Source organism: Episyrphus balteatus, chromosome 1 (genome assembly GCF_945859705.1).
Source record: "Episyrphus balteatus chromosome 1, idEpiBalt1.1, whole genome shotgun sequence".
Classification (NCBI taxonomy): Eukaryota; Metazoa; Arthropoda; class Insecta; order Diptera; family Syrphidae; genus Episyrphus; species Episyrphus balteatus.
The window spans coordinates 117,212,636-117,229,155 of NC_079134.1; positions in this window are offsets into that span (position 1 = coordinate 117,212,636).

Here is a 16,520-nt window from a genome sequence, read left to right on the forward strand (position 1 = left end):
AAGCCTCAATAAAAGAATCTGAATCTGAAATTTATTTATTCTCAGAAAACAAGAAATTAACAACTCGCATATGGAAGTCACAGCTCCATATGAATGGCACTACATACAACAGAAAACAGACAAGTTTAAATTTAATAAATATATTGTAACGATGAATTACCGAACTACTTTTAAGATAAAAGTCTGAACACACTACCTGCTACAGTAAAGGTAGAAATGTGAACGGACCTTTAGTAATTAAGAAACTACCCACTGAACGCATCCAAAGAAATTCCCTCGACTGCTGAATATCCCAAAATATCCCACTGGACTGGAAGTATGAAGCGCCCCCTCTTGGAAAGGAAGCTTCGAGAAGCAAAGACGAGAACCTTCGAAGACATTCTCGAATTCCGAATTTCAGGTATAAAAGGGCAGCGTGGACACCGACCGGATACAGTTTAATCTTGAATGTGAAAGAGTACAGTACAAAGTGAAATAAAGTGTTGGAAATTGTTAGTAGTAAATAAAGTGATTGAAAAGTGTGTTTGTTTGAGCGAATAATAAAAGTAAATTGATTTGAAATAAAGTGTGTTCTTATTTGAACCGAAAGATAAGTGGAAGTTAAAATAAACGAAATAAGTTTTATTGTGAACCCGGAATAAAACATTACATTGGTGTCAGAAAAGTGGAATAAAACTTATTTATTTGTGCGAATCAGATAATTTCGCGAATAAAATAAAAAGTGCACGTGTGTTTTAACAATAAACAAAGTGTAAAACATTTTGAAATAAGTAAAAGTGCTCGCGTTTTGAAAAGTTAAAATGGGTAAGACATTAAATCAGTTAAGTTTGACTGAGCTGAAGGCGGAATTAACTAAACGAGGTCTTCCTACTGCTGGATCGAAAAATGACCTCATTATTCGCCTGCAGGATTATTTAACCCAGAAAAGCGAAGATTTGGATACATTTCAATTCGAAGTTGAAATGGTAGAAGAACGAGTAAGTACTAGTTCCGATATGTCATCCATGATGGCTGTTCCCCTTGCAAAATTTGAAGAACAGAAAGATCAAATGGAACAGCAACGTAAAGAACAAAAGGATGAACAGAAGAATCTTCTCGAAAAATTAGATGAACAGAAAAACATCATCCAAGGTAAGCTTGACGCGATCGAGAACAAGTTCGTTGCTATTGATGCTTCCATCAAATGCGTTGAAAAGCAATCTCAAGAAAAGTTCGAGAAAGTTGAAGAAAAACTCGAGAAAGTAGAAGGAAAGTTCGAGAAAGTGGATGACAAATTTGAAAAAATGGAAGTTAAAATGCAAAGTATTACTGAGGAACTTGACAAGGTTCGGAAAATTAAGATCCGAGAAAGTTCTGGTGAGTACCCAAAGAAGAAGGAAATGCATCCACCAACATTTGATGGACAAAGTTCTTGGTCGATCTACAAGAAACAGTTTGAGGCAGCTGCAACAACAAATGGCTGGGATGACGAAGACAAATGTATAGCGCTGACTCTTGCTCTTAGAGGTCCTGCTGCTGAGTTGTTACAAACTTTACTACCAGAAAAGAATGGTAACTTTGACGCTCTTGTCCAGGTCATTGAAAAACGCTTTGGAGATGGCCATATGCAGGAAGTCTTCCGCGTCCAACTCAATACAAGAGTCCAGAAAAGAGGAGAAACTCTGCAACAACTCCAAGCAGATATTGAAAGGTTAGCTCATCTGGCATATCCGACAGCAGGAGAGGACATTATCAATCAGTTTGCGACAGAAGCCTTTGTACGTGCTGTATCTGATATAAATCTTCAGCGAGCAATTCGAACAGCTGGAAAACGTTCCCTTCCTGAAGCATTAGCGTTTGCACTGACTATGGAAGCAGCAGAACAGGCTTCTCAAGGCGTTCATCGGGTAAGAGAAGTTGCAATGGAAGAATGCTCTTGTCAAAAACTCGCATTCCAAAGAAACCAGCGGGACGGAGCTGCTCGATGCTGGAACTGTAACAAGACCGGACATCTCCAGCGGCAGTGCAGATTGCCACCAAGAGGAACTGCTTGCCAACACTGTGGAAACAGGAATATTGCCCAACAACAGGTAAGCGATACAACTAACACTCATGCTCATCTTGAATTCCCATTCGGGAAACGAGTAAGAACCACCTTCGAGGGGCAGAAGCTGGTTTCTGGTATCGATGGCCCCAGAACCACAATTCAAGTCTCACAGACTAAACGAGACAACAAAAGTCTGACAGTGGAGGCGACCATAAACAACAAACAACACGTGGCTACAATTGACACCGGTGCCACCGCCTCCATTGTACGAAGAGACTTGGTGAAGATGACATGGCTACATAACACCAACAGCTACCGTCTGAAGACCGCCACAGGAGAAGCAGCAAGGGTGTACGGTGAAGTTCGTCTTACGATCCGTATGGCAGAACTAGAGTTTTCGCATGTGTTTTTGGTGGCAGATATATGTGACGAGTGCATCATTGGAATCGACTTCATGAAGGAGCATGGAATCATTTTGGATATCGGTAATCAAGTCCTGAAATACAGGAAATGTAGAGATCCCAATGGTCTATGGCACTGAAAACTCGACAACAATTAGAACTGTCATAAAAGAAGACATGTGCCTGCCTCCTTCTTCAGAAGTTTTTGTGTGGACCAAGTTAAAGGGGAACTTTGGAAGCCATCGATACCTCATGGTTGAACCAGAAGTTGAGCAAAGTTCCGAAAGCATCATCATCGGGAAGACTCTTGTGGCACCAAAGAACAACATGGTACCTGTACGGATACTTAACATCAAACCGTACCCAATCAAGCTTAAGAAAGGAGAAGTTGTTGGGCAATGTGAATCTGTGGCCGCAATAACTAAGATCAACGAGGTGGATACACAGATGACTATGAACTCTGAGAAACTAAAGACTCAAATTCTCAAATCAGACAACTTGAGTCAACATCAGCTTAATGTTGCTGGAAGGCTTCTTCATGAATATGCTGATATCATCTCTTCACCCAGCGGGCAATACGGCCGAACACAACTGGTGCAGCACCGAATCGATACAGGAGACGCTAGGCCGATTCGTCAACCAGCAAGACGTCTCCCCTTGGCCAAACAAGGTGAAGTTGAAGAAATGATATCGACAATGAAGAAAGACGGGCTGATCGAAAATTCCAAAAGCCCTTGGGCATCACCGGTAGTTCTCGTCAAAAAGAAGGATGGAAGCACTCGATTTTGTGTCGACTACCGCAGACTGAATGATGTGACGAAGAAAGACAGCTACCCACTGCCAAGAATCAGCGATACTCTAGATGCAATGGAAGGAGCACAATGGTTTTCGACTTTGGACTTGAAGAGTGGCTACTGGCAGGTAGAAATCCATCCAGAAGATCGAGAAAAGACGGCTTTCTCCACAGGAAATGGTCTGTGGCAGTTCAATGTCATGCCGTTTGGGCTATGTAATGCCCCAGCTACTTTTGAGCGCTTAATGGAGTGCGTTTTAAATGGATTAACCTGGAAATCTTGCCTAGTCTATTTGGATGATGTCATCGTTTACGGGAAAACATTTGATGACCATTGTGAAAACCTAAAGGCTGTATTCCAACGGCTACGAGAAGCACATCTTAAGTTGAATCCAAAGAAATGTGCACTTTTCAAGACCGAGGTCAAATATTTGGGGCATATCATCTCATCCCAAGGAGTAATGACTGATCCAGAAAAAGTTGACACTGTGAAGAACTTGCCAACCCCTCAGGACAAGCATCAACTTCGGAGTTTCCTCGGTCTGGCAACGTACTATCGACGATTCGTAAAAGATTTTGCGAGAATCGCCAAAAGCTTGCACCAGCTAACGGAGAAGGGTAAACCCTTTAAATGGTCAGGTGAGTGTGAGAAAAGCTTTCAGGAACTGAAGCTGCGGCTATGTGAAGCTCCTGTGCTGGCCTATCCGACTCCAGGCAAACAATTCATCATTGACGCAGATGCAAGTAATGTGGGAGTTGGTGCTGTTTTATCGCAAGTTCATGACGGAGAAGAAAAGGTCGTTGCCTATTTCAGCAAGGTACTCTCGAAACAAGAAAGAAACTATTGCGTGACCAGAAGGGAACTTCTAGCTCTGGTATTGGCAACAAAGCACTTCCATAAGTACATCTATGGACAGAAGTTCCTTCTTCGCACAGATCATGGTGCACTAAATTGGCTTTTGAACTTCAAAAATCCAGAGGGTCAAGTAGCAAGATGGATCGAGATACTCCAGACGTATCAATGTCAGATTCAACATCGAAGAGGAAAGCTACATTCAAATGCAGACGCATTATCTCGGCGCCCGTGCAAGCAAGACTGCAAGCATTGCACACGGCTAGAGGAAAAGGAAGTTGTGGCTGTAAGAAGAACGAGAGCTGATCCCATTTGCGGCTGGAGTAATGAAGAACTCAGGATGGCCCAACAGGAAGATTCGGACATCGAGCCCATCCTTGCATGGAAGGAACATGAAGAGAAACCAGAATGGGCCGACATCTCCGACCGAAGCCCCAATCTCAAAGCATATTGGGCACAATGGGACTCACTTCATGTGCAAGAAGGGTTACTCAGGCGTAAGTGGGAATCCGCAGATGGTAAATCTTATGTAATGCAACTAATCGTACCTCAGTCAAAGGTTAATGATGTTCTCCGAGAGATGCACGAGGGAACTTCTGGAGGCCATTTAGGCATCAACAAGACGCTGGAAAAGGTACGCCAGCAATTCTACTGGTTACGTATGAGAGAAGACGTTGAAAAGTGGTGCCGAAAATGTGATACTTGTGCCGCTAGCAAAGGACCAGCTAGAAAAATGCAAAGCAAGATGCATCAGTACAATGTGGGCACACCTTTTGAGAGGATTGCAATAGACGTGGCAGGTCCTTTTCCCGAAACCAACAAAGGAAACCGGTATATCCTCGTAGTGATGGATTACTTCAGCAAGTGGCCTGAGGCATTTGCCATCCCAAACCAGGAAACCAAAACAGTTGTGGATAAGATTGTCTTTCATTGGGTGAGCAGGTTCGGAGTACCCATGGAACTTCATTCCGACCAAGGAAGGAACTTCGAATCTAAGATTTTTCAAGAGGTTTGCTCACTCCTTGGCATCAAGAAGACGAGGACAACACCGCTTCATCCACAATCTGATGGGATGGTTGAGCGATTTAACAGGACACTTAAGGAACACCTGTCAAAAGTAGTCAATGATAATCAACGAGACTGGGATCGACATATTCCATTATTCTTGATGGCTTATAGAAGTGCAACACATAGTTCCACTGGACATACACCATCGGAAGTCCTTTTTGGTTCTACAATACGGCTGCCAAGTGAGATAAAATTCGGATGTGTTCCAAATGAGCCACAGGAAATAGATGAGTATGTTGATAACCTGAAAGAAACACTGGCTGACATTCACCAACGGACAAGGACAAATATAAAAGCGTCTAGTGACAGGATGAAAACAAGATATGACGCGCGAGCGACAGCAACAGGGTTTCAAGAAGGAGAACTTGTGTGGTTTTACAATCCCCACCGACAAAAGGGACTATCACCGAAGCTACAACAAAACTGGGAAGGCCCTTACACAGTAATAACCAGAATCAACGACGTGGTTTACCGTATACAGAGAGGGGTAAGAGGCAAATTAAAGGTAGTTCATTGTGACCGTTTACATCGTTATAATGGTGAAAGAAGCAATGGAGTTGTTCGGGACGAACAATCCTAAGAGGGGGGCAATGTAACGATGAATTACCGAACTACTTTTAAGATAAAAGTCTGAACACACTACCTGCTACAGTAAAGGTAGAAATGTGAACGGACCTTTAGTAATTAAGAAACTACCCACTGAACGCATCCAAAGAAATTCCCTCGACTGCTGAATATCCCAAAATATCCCACTGGACTGGAAGTATGAAGCGCCCCCTCTTGGAAAGGAAGCTTCGAGAAGCAAAGACGAGAACCTTCGAAGACATTCTCGAATTCCGAATTTCAGGTATAAAAGGGCAGCGTGGACACCGACTGGATACAGTTTAATCTTGAATGTGAAAGAGTACAGTACAAAGTGAAATAAAGTGTTGGAAATTGTTAGTAGTAAATAAAGTGATTGAAAAGTGTGTTTGTTTGAGCGAATAATAAAAGTAAATTGATTTGAAATAAAGTGTGTTCTTATTTGAACCGAAAGATAAGTGGAAGTTAAAATAAACGAAATAAGTTTTATTGTGAACCCGGAATAAAACATTACAATATTAATATACATAACATTAAAAACTAAATGATGTGCTTCTTTGCCTCTATCTTCTTCGGTTGCTCCAAATATCTGTTCGTATTACAAAATTTACAAAATTATGAAAATTTAATTTTTATTTTTTTTTTAACTTACAACTTCTAAGATATAGTATTGTTAAGACGTTGAGGATCGTTATCTTGACGAATCATCGGGTAGAATTCTTTTGAGCTTTGAGGGCATTTGTGTTCACCTAAAATACAAACAAGCATTAATTTCCTTCAAAATTATTACAAAACTGATCCATTACCTGTAAAACTGTTAGATTTATTATCTTCTTGAGAAAGTCTCAATTTTTCTTGAATATGGATTGTGTCTACTCATAGAGTCAATATTTAAGAATTTTAATAGAGTTGGGTGGTAGACTGTTACGGCGGTTGTAGTTATCATCTTTCGTTCAAAAATATTTAGAATCAAATAAGAAAAAAATATTTTCTTTAGTATTCTGCTTCTCTGTTCTAAAGGCTGAAAGTCAAATTTTCGGTATTTTCAAGATCTAGAAAGTTGAAATTTGGTACAATTAAAGGCCAAGCCTGGAGAAACTCGTCAATTTTTTTTAGTACACAAAAATTAACGGTTAAGGTTTTGAACTAATTTTTTTAGATTTTAGTACAAAACTTGAAATTTTGTACTAAACAAATTTTGGTGACTTTCTTACATATAAATCTTTTCACACACCTAATTTCAACTTCTTAGGTCCTAAGAACATTGAGATATTTGAGTTTAAAGTTTTATATATCTGAAAATGGGAGGCCTTTTTATTTTTAATTCAAAGGACCATGGGCATTTTGGGCCCACTTACAACATTGCTCAACAGTGATGAAACGCATATCAATGAAAGGTCTTGAAGAGTACTTTAATTTATTATATGGGGGTAAAGTCGAAATCGAGCGCAAAAGTGGTGTTTTTGACCATTTTATAAAATAGTACTTAAAATGAAAAAAAAAATATATTAAAAAAAAGTGGCAACACTAACTATAAAGTGTTTCACCTTTTTCAAAAGCTAGACATCCCACCTTTAATCTAGTATTAAAATAAAGTTATTTCTATTATTAGTTTTCGAAAAAAATGATTTATTAATAAAAAAATGTAAAAAAATAAGGTAAAATCAAAATATTTAGTACTACTTTTTTTTCACTTTTTGTGAAATAAAGCTCTAAAATGCCTTTTTTAATTCACTGCAATATCAATTAATTAAACACTGAAAACCAAATAGTTTTATCTCTTCTAGTTTTTGAGAAAATCGAAAATTACTAAAACTTCATTTTTTTCCATACGATTTTTTATGCTGAGTATTTACGCTTACTTATCTTGAAGTTAACGAAAGAAGAATATGTTAAGTTTGAATAAGTGACACCGAAGTCTTCTATTTTGTTCAATTATTCAATCTGTGAAAATAGACCCAATCCTAATACTTAGCGTCTTTGCCTTCTTGATCACGATCAATTAGGACGTACGTATAATACGTACGTGACCTTACATGCCGTGATTCCACACGCCCTCTTAACAGCCATACATTTTGTTCTAGTACAGTACATAACGCTTATGCACAATATTTGTTTCTTATAACCGAGTGTTTCTTATATTCTTAGAAGAATATAAGAAGAATTAAGAAACAAATATACCTACCACAAACTTATCCTCGCCTAAATATTCAATCCAATTATATAACTACATAGAATGTAGCTATTTTATATTTTTTTCACAGATTTCTTTTCTATTTTTTCCCGATTTAATTTATTCAAGGATTATGTATCAATTTAGTTTTAAGTGAAATATTAGCTGTGTTCCTTTGGCCTGAAGTATCTACTGCTAAGTAGTTCTGGTTGTATTCAACACCATTTCTCCAATAGAAAAAAGGTCTTTGAATGGATTCAGATGCACTAAAAAGTACTTTGCTGAGCAACATTTTGTGTAACACCAGAGATACCCAAAGCAGGGATATAAAGAACACAACAAATAACAAATTAAACACTGAACTGAAATTCTCTTCAAATAATGTCAAACTCAAATGACATTTGCACAGGTTGCTTTGAATTTTTCTTAAGGGTTCATGTTTTTTTAGTTTCGTGATTTTTTTGAAAGTTTCTTAAATCCAACCAACTTTATGTGTGAGCAAGAAAGTTCGTGGTTTGAAAAATGTTTCTTTTATCAGTGTTTTTCTTATAAACGTGTTTCTTATAAACACATAATTGAACATTAAAATATATGGTAAAGTACACGGTGCTTTTGTTCGAGTTTCTTTTAAGCGAGATTTTCTTATAAGCGTGTTTCTTATAAGCGATAAATACTGTATATTGCATTGGCTTAGGTCACTTAAATTACTTTCCCTATATATTTCTATAGAGAATACTCGGTTAACGCATTCTCATTAACATATTGAACAAACTGTGGTCGACTTGCAGGAAGATCATTTGCTAAAACATGGCGCCTACTCCGCAAAGCTCGTGAACACAAACACATAATGCAACGATTTTCTGCCATTGCTGATTTTTTTCTAATATTTTTTTCATATACAGTATTTATCGCTTATAAGAAACACGCTTATAAGAAAACCTCGCTTAAAAGAAACTCGAACAAAAGCACCGTGTACTTTACCATATATTTTAATGTTCAATTATGTGTTTATAAGAAACACGTTTATAAGAAAAACACTGATAAAAGAAATATTTTTCAAACCACGAACTTTCTTCCTCACACATAAAGTTGGTTGGATTTAAGAAACTTTCAAAAAAATCACGAAACTAAAAAAACATGAACCCTTAAGAAAAATTAAAAGCAACCTGTGCAAATGTCATTTGAGCAGTGTTGCCAATAGATTTATCTGCATTTTGCAGATTTTTAACCTATTCCCAGACTTTTGAGAACTATAAATCTGCAGTGCAGATTTTATCTGCAGCTGAAACTTAACCTTTAAAAGACAAAAAAGGATAACATTCTAAAAACTCCAGTAAAATGTCAATTAAATTAAAGCCAAGGACTAACTAAAACATCATTTATTTTGCCAAAAACTACCTACAATTTTTCCCATAGGCGGATCCAGGGGGGGGCACGGGGGCACGTGCCCCCCCCAGAACTTAAAGTTCATACTTAAAGGAAATCAAACTATAAGAGTTTTTAAAATATATGAATAATAACAGAAAGAACTTGAGTGAAACTCTTGTCTATTTCTGGCTGAAAATGCGAATTTTGTTGTTTGTTGCATCCCTTTCCATGAAAAGCTCCACCTCACAAATAAATAAACGGCTATTTGTTTTCGATTTAAGAAAAAGTGAATTTTCAAAGTGATTTTGGTGAAAAATTTTGATATGGACATCGAATGACATTGAATGATATTCTAAAAAAAAAAAAATAATTGTATATGCAACTCTATTTTTTCATACGGAGGGGTTAAAAAATTTGCACTTTTCTCGTTGTTTTTTTTTAACATTAGTGTTTTCAAAATAGCGGAACACGCCACAACATTGCATAAACTATATATTATAGAACTGCTGGATATGTAGAACAAACTTGCATTTTAGAAGTTTGCCCAAGTTTGCACCCCGAAAATAAAGACCCCTTGAAAAAAAACTCCTCAAAAGCGACCCTTACTTATAGATTTTTATAAATATTATTTTATTGAGAAAATTTCTCCAGGGATACCTCTAAAAATATGTAAAAAAAATAGTGTTCCAAATTTCAAAAAAATCGGTGCAGTAGTTTTGAAGTTATGAGGAGCACCGGCGTTGAAAACATTAGTTGTGGGGATAACGATTTAAAGTTTTGAACTCTGGACTAAAAGACTAAAACGTTCCTAAGGGAAGTATTAAAATACTCAGAACTTGGTCAATTTGGCTGCAAGAGACCTACAATTTGAACACAATATTCTTGAGATATAAAACAATTTAACCCCTTGTAGCCCCATGTGACATTTCTGCAACAAACCGAAAAAGATTGCATAAAAGCTCTACAAACTATTTTTTTTTTCTTTTGAAGCTTCTAATATAATCTTTAAGTATTGCTTTATCGAAATAGTACCTACTTCAAATTTCTAATAAATAGCACCAATAGTTTTTAATTGACAGTTAATGTTGAAAGTTGGGCTTTTTTTGAAAATAAGCTAATTTGTGTAAAAACTACGAAATTCAGAAAAAAAAAAAGTTTTCATTAGTTTATTTTATTTTATTTTTGGATTTTAGGAAAGTGCCTAAAAATTAATATTAGATAGTTTTTTGCTTGAATTTTTGCATTTTTATATAAAAATAAATTATTTAAACTTTTTTTTACTCCCTAAATATCAAAATAACTAAGTAAATAATGACTTTATTGAATTTTTAAAAAATACGTGTTTTATTAAAGATAAAGGCCATTCGATTGACTTATTAATTTTTAAATTTACGACCTTGGGTTACAAAAGGTTAATGCAAATAAAAAAAAAAAAAAAACTGGGTTTCCCAGCAAAAAAGTATGATTCAGTTTTTTTGTTATTCTTAGGAACTTTAATATTTATTAGATTGAAGTCTTTAGTATTTGACTAAAAACTACTAGATCATTAACTAATATTATAATTATGTCCATAATATTGCAAAATTTTATACAAAATCAATTAAAAAACATAAACATTTTTTTTTTCAAAATTTCATCTTTAAAACTTAATTTCTCAAAAAACTATTTGATGAAACAACTTAAGTCAAAAAATAAAATAAAGAATAGATTACTAACTTTAATAAAGCACAGGATTGTAAGTGCATTTTCAGATTTTTATATTTTTTTTTCTCCCGGCTAATCCAGGGGTAAGCACTTAAATGGTTTTTACTGTAACAAGAAAATGAAAATTTTTCCTTCCGAATAACTTTTTGGTCATTTGGTACCTATTTGATGTGGGAAATGTGCCTAAATATTTTTGGCCAGGTTTTAGACCACTGTGGGTCGTTAAAATTTTCTGCTTGTTAGTCAGTCGTATGATACTTCACTTTATTTCTAACTGTTATTGCTGTTTTTTTGCCAATCCATCCCTTGTGCCCCCCCCAGAAAAAAATCCTGGATCCGCCCCTGATTTTTCCTATTTAAATAATACAGTTGTCAAATCAACTGGAGTTTTTTCATAACGTTCAGTACATTTTTGATTTTATATTGGAAAAAGCCCAACAATACAATAAAGCCACACTTTCAGGGAAGAAACTAATGATACAAATTTATCAATTCAAGCGAGGAAAATTACTCTCGAAGTAATTTTTTTAGTTGAAACCAGTTCGAAAACTTTTTCAATGGGAGTCTCCCAAATTTTAAGAAATCTGCATTGCAGGTTTTTTTCGTCATTTTTGCAGATTTTTCCAAATATTTTCATGGCGACACTGTTTGAGTTTGACATTATTTGAAGATGATTTCAGTTCAGTGTTCAATTTGTTATTTGTTGTGTTTGTGTTCTTTATATCCCTGCTGTGTTTGCCTTTGCTAAAAATGTTGCGAAATAATGGCTGTGTTCCTTTGGGCTTTTTAGTGCATCTGAATCCATTCAAAGACCTTTTTTCTATTGGAGAAATGGTGTTTAATACAACCAGAACTACTTAGCAGTAGATACTTCAGGCCAAAGGAACACAGCTAATATTTCACTTAAAACTAAATTGATACATAATCCTTGAATAAATTAAATCGGGAAAAAATAGAAAAGAAATCTGTGAAAAAAATATAAAATAGCTACATTCTATGTAGTTATATAATTGGATTGAATATTTAGGCGAGGATAAGTTTGTGGTACTACTGGGTAGGTATATTTGTATAAGAAACTTGTTTCTTATATCCGTATAAGAAACTTGTTTCTTATATCCGTATAAGAAACTTGTTTCTTATATCCGTATAAGAAACTTGTTTCTTATATCCGTTCTAAGAATATAAGAAACACTCGGTTATAAGAAACAAATATTGTGCAATTTTGGAGTTTCTTATAAGCGTTATGTACTGTACAGTATTTATCGCTTATAAGAAACACGCTTATAAGAAAACCTCGCTTAAAAGAAACTCGAACAAAAGCACCGTGTACTTTACCATATATTTTAATGTTGAATTATGTGTTTATAAGAAACACGTTTATAAGAAAAACACTGATAAAAGAAATATTTTTCAAACCACGAACTTTCTTCCTCACACATAAAGTTGGTTGGATTTAAGAAACTTTCAAAAAAATCACGAAACTAAAAAAACATGAACCCTTAAGAAAAATTAAAAGCAACCTGTGCAAATGTCATTTGAGCAGTGTTGCCAATAGATTTATCTGCATTTTGCAGATTTTTAACCTATTCCCAGACTTTTGAGAACTATAAATCTGCAGTGCAGATTTTATCTGCAGCTGAAACTTAACCTTTAAAAGACAAAAAAGGATAACATTCTAAAAACTCCAGTAAAATGTCAATTAAATTAAAGCCAAGGACTAACTAAAACATCATTTATTTTGCCAAAAACTACCTACAATTTTTCCCATAGGCGGATCCAGGGGGGGGCACGGGGGCACGTGCCCCCCCCAGAACTTAAAGTTCATACTTAAAGGAAATCAAACTATAAGAGTTTTTAAAATATATGAATAATAACAGAAAGAACTTGAGTGAAACTCTTGTCTATTTCTGGCTGAAAATGCGAATTTTGTTGTTTGTTGCATCCCTTTCCATGAAAAGCTCCACCTCACAAATAAATAAACGGCTATTTGTTTTCGATTTAAGAAAAAGTGAATTTTCAAAGTGATTTTGGTGAAAAATTTTGATATGGACATCGAATGACATTGAATGATATTCTAAAAAAAAAAAATAATTGTATATGCAACTCTATTTTTTCATACGGAGGGGTTAAAAAATTTGCACTTTTCTCGTTGTTTTTTTTAACATTAGTGTTTTCAAAATAGCGGAACACGCCACAACATTGCATAAACTATATATTATAGAACTGCTGGATATGTAGAACAAACTTGCATTTTAGAAGTTTGCCCAAGTTTGCACCCCGAAAATAAAGACCCCTTGAAAAAAACTCCTCAAAAGCGACCCTTACTTATAGATTTTTATAAATATTATTTTATTGAGAAAATTTCTCCAGGGATACCTCTAAAAATATGTAAAAAAAATAGTGTTCCAAATTTCAAAAAAATCGGTGCAGTAGTTTTGAAGTTATGAGGAGCACCGGCGTTGAAAACATTAGTTGTGGGGATAACGATTTAAAGTTTTGAACTCTGGACTAAAAGACTAAAACGTTCCTAAGGGAAGTATTAAAATACTCAGAACTTGGTCAATTTGGCTGCAAGAGACCTACAATTTGAACACAATATTCTTGAGATATAAAACAATTTAACCCCTTGTAGCCCCATGTGACATTTCTGCAACAAACCGAAAAAGATTGCATAAAAGCTCTACAAACTATTTTTTTTTTCTTTTGAAGCTTCTAATATAATCTTTAAGTATTGCTTTATCGAAATAGTACCTACTTCAAATTTCTAATAAATAGCACCAATAGTTTTTAATTGACAGTTAATGTTGAAAGTTGGGCTTTTTTTGAAAATAAGCTAATTTGTGCAGGTGGCCATGGCACAGAGGAATGAGTAGATGACTTCAGAGCCAGACATCGTGGGTTCGAACCCAACGGTCGACTCAGAAGTTTTTTCTAAATCGCCAGCTTAACTGAAGCCACCTGTGCGATAACATGAGACAATTGTCAACGATGTCTCCCCCTCTGTGCCACGTAGTTATGTGTTATATGGGTTTCTGTTGTTCTTTCTTTCTTTGTCTTTCTCTTTGTTGTATTAATGTCTTGTGCTGTATCAGCAAAAAGGACTAAGTTTCCGAAGCTGTAGTGTGTGTCTAGTCCGTAGATTTATCTTCGGATTAGATTAATATGTAATGTAATGTAAGCTAATTTGTGTAAAAACTACGAAATTCAGAAAAAAAAAAGTTTTCATTAGTTTATTTTATTTTATTTTTGGATTTTAGGAAAGTGCCTAAAAATTAATATTAGATAGTTTTTTGCTTGAATTTTTGCATTTTTATATAAAAATAAATTATTTAAACTTTTTTTTACTCCCTAAATATCAAAATAACTAAGTAAATAATGACTTTATTGAATTTTTAAAAAATACGTGTTTTATTAAAGATAAAGGCCATTCGATTGACTTATTAATTTTTAAATTTACGACCTTGGGTTACAAAAGGTTAATGCAAATAAAAAAAAAAAAAAAACTGGGTTTCCCAGCAAAAAAGTATGATTCAGTTTTTTTGTTATTCTTAGGAACTTTAATATTTATTAGATTGAAGTCTTTAGTATTTGACTAAAAACTACTAGATCATTAACTAATATTATAATTATGTCCATAATATTGCAAAATTTTATACAAAATCAATCAAAATTTCATCTTTAAAACTTAATTTCTCAAAAAACTATTTGATGAAACAACTTAAGTCAAAAAATAAAATAAAGAATAGATTACTAACTTTAATAAAGCACAGGATTGTAAGTGCATTTTCAGATTTTTATATTTTTTTTTCTCCCGGCTAATCCAGGGGTAAGCACTTAAATGGTTTTTACTGTAACAAGAAAATGAAAATTTTTCCTTCCGAATAACTTTTTGGTCATTTGGTACCTATTTGATGTGGGAAATGTGCCTAAATATTTTTGGCCAGGTTTTAGACCACTGTGGGTCGTTAAAATTTTCTGCTTGTTAGTCAGTCGTATGATACTTCACTTTATTTCTAACTGTTATTGCTGTTTTTTTGCCAATCCATCCCTTGTGCCCCCCCCAGAAAAAAATCCTGGATCCGCCCCTGATTTTTCCTATTTAAATAATACAGTTGTCAAATCAACTGGAGTTTTTTCATAACGTTCAGTACATTTTTGATTTTATATTGGAAAAAGCCCAACAATACAATAAAGCCACACTTTCAGGGAAGAAACTAATGATACAAATTTATCAATTCAAGCGAGGAAAATTACTCTCGAAGTAATTTTTTTAGTTGAAACCAGTTCGAAAACTTTTTCAATGGGAGTCTCCCAAATTTTAAGAAATCTGCATTGCAGGTTTTTTTCGTCATTTTTGCAGATTTTTCCAAATATTTTCATGGCGACACTGTTTGAGTTTGACATTATTTGAAGATGATTTCAGTTCAGTGTTCAATTTGTTATTTGTTGTGTTTGTGTTCTTTATATCCCTGCTGTGTTTGCCTTTGCTAAAAATGTTGCGAAATAATGGCTGTGTTCCTTTGGGCTTTTTAGTGCATCTGAATCCATTCAAAGACCTTTTTTCTATTGGAGAAATGGTGTTTAATACAACCAGAACTACTTAGCAGTAGATACTTCAGGCCAAAGGAACACAGCTAATATTTCACTTAAAACTAAATTGATACATAATCCTTGAATAAATTAAATCGGGAAAAAATAGAAAAGAAATCTGTGAAAAAAATATAAAATAGCTACATTCTATGTAGTTATATAATTGGATTGAATATTTAGGCGAGGATAAGTTTGTGGTACTACTGGGTAGGTATATTTGTATAAGAAACTTGTTTCTTATATCCGTATAAGAAACTTGTTTCTTATATCCGTATAAGAAACTTGTTTCTTATATCCGTTCTAAGAATATAAGAAACACTCGGTTATAAGAAACAAATATTTTGCAATTTTGGAGTTTCTTATAAGCGTTATGTACTGTATACTAATTATTTTTTATATTAAGTACACCTACTAATTCGTCTTACCTTAATTACAATTAAAAGAATTTGCACAATTGAAAGATCATGGACCAACTCGTAACCGATATCAACGTTTTGTTTATAGAAAATAAAGTTACAGTTATCCAGACTAGAGCTGTAACAAATTGTATGTATTCGTTACTAAGATGCGGGTATTCACATCAGTAAAGAGTAACGAAATGTTATTTTCAAAACAATATCGTTACTCGAATAAAAAAATATCCTACACTTTTTAGAACATAAACAACATTAAAAAAAAAAGTTTAACAAAACGAATTACCAAATTCTTAAATTTAGGCCCATTTGCTGAAACGGAACTTAAATATTTAAGTAAAACATAAAAGACTAAATTCGACATACCGGTTTGCACGAACTTAAAAGTAACCCCTAAATCTGACTAAGTTTAACATAATTTAGGATGAGGAAATAGTAGATCATAAGGGTAGTATGTTATACTTTAGCAATTTTAACTGGAAAAAAAGAAAAAAACACCCCCTAAAAATGATTTTGGGTTAAAAGTGCACAATAATTATAAGTTTAAGA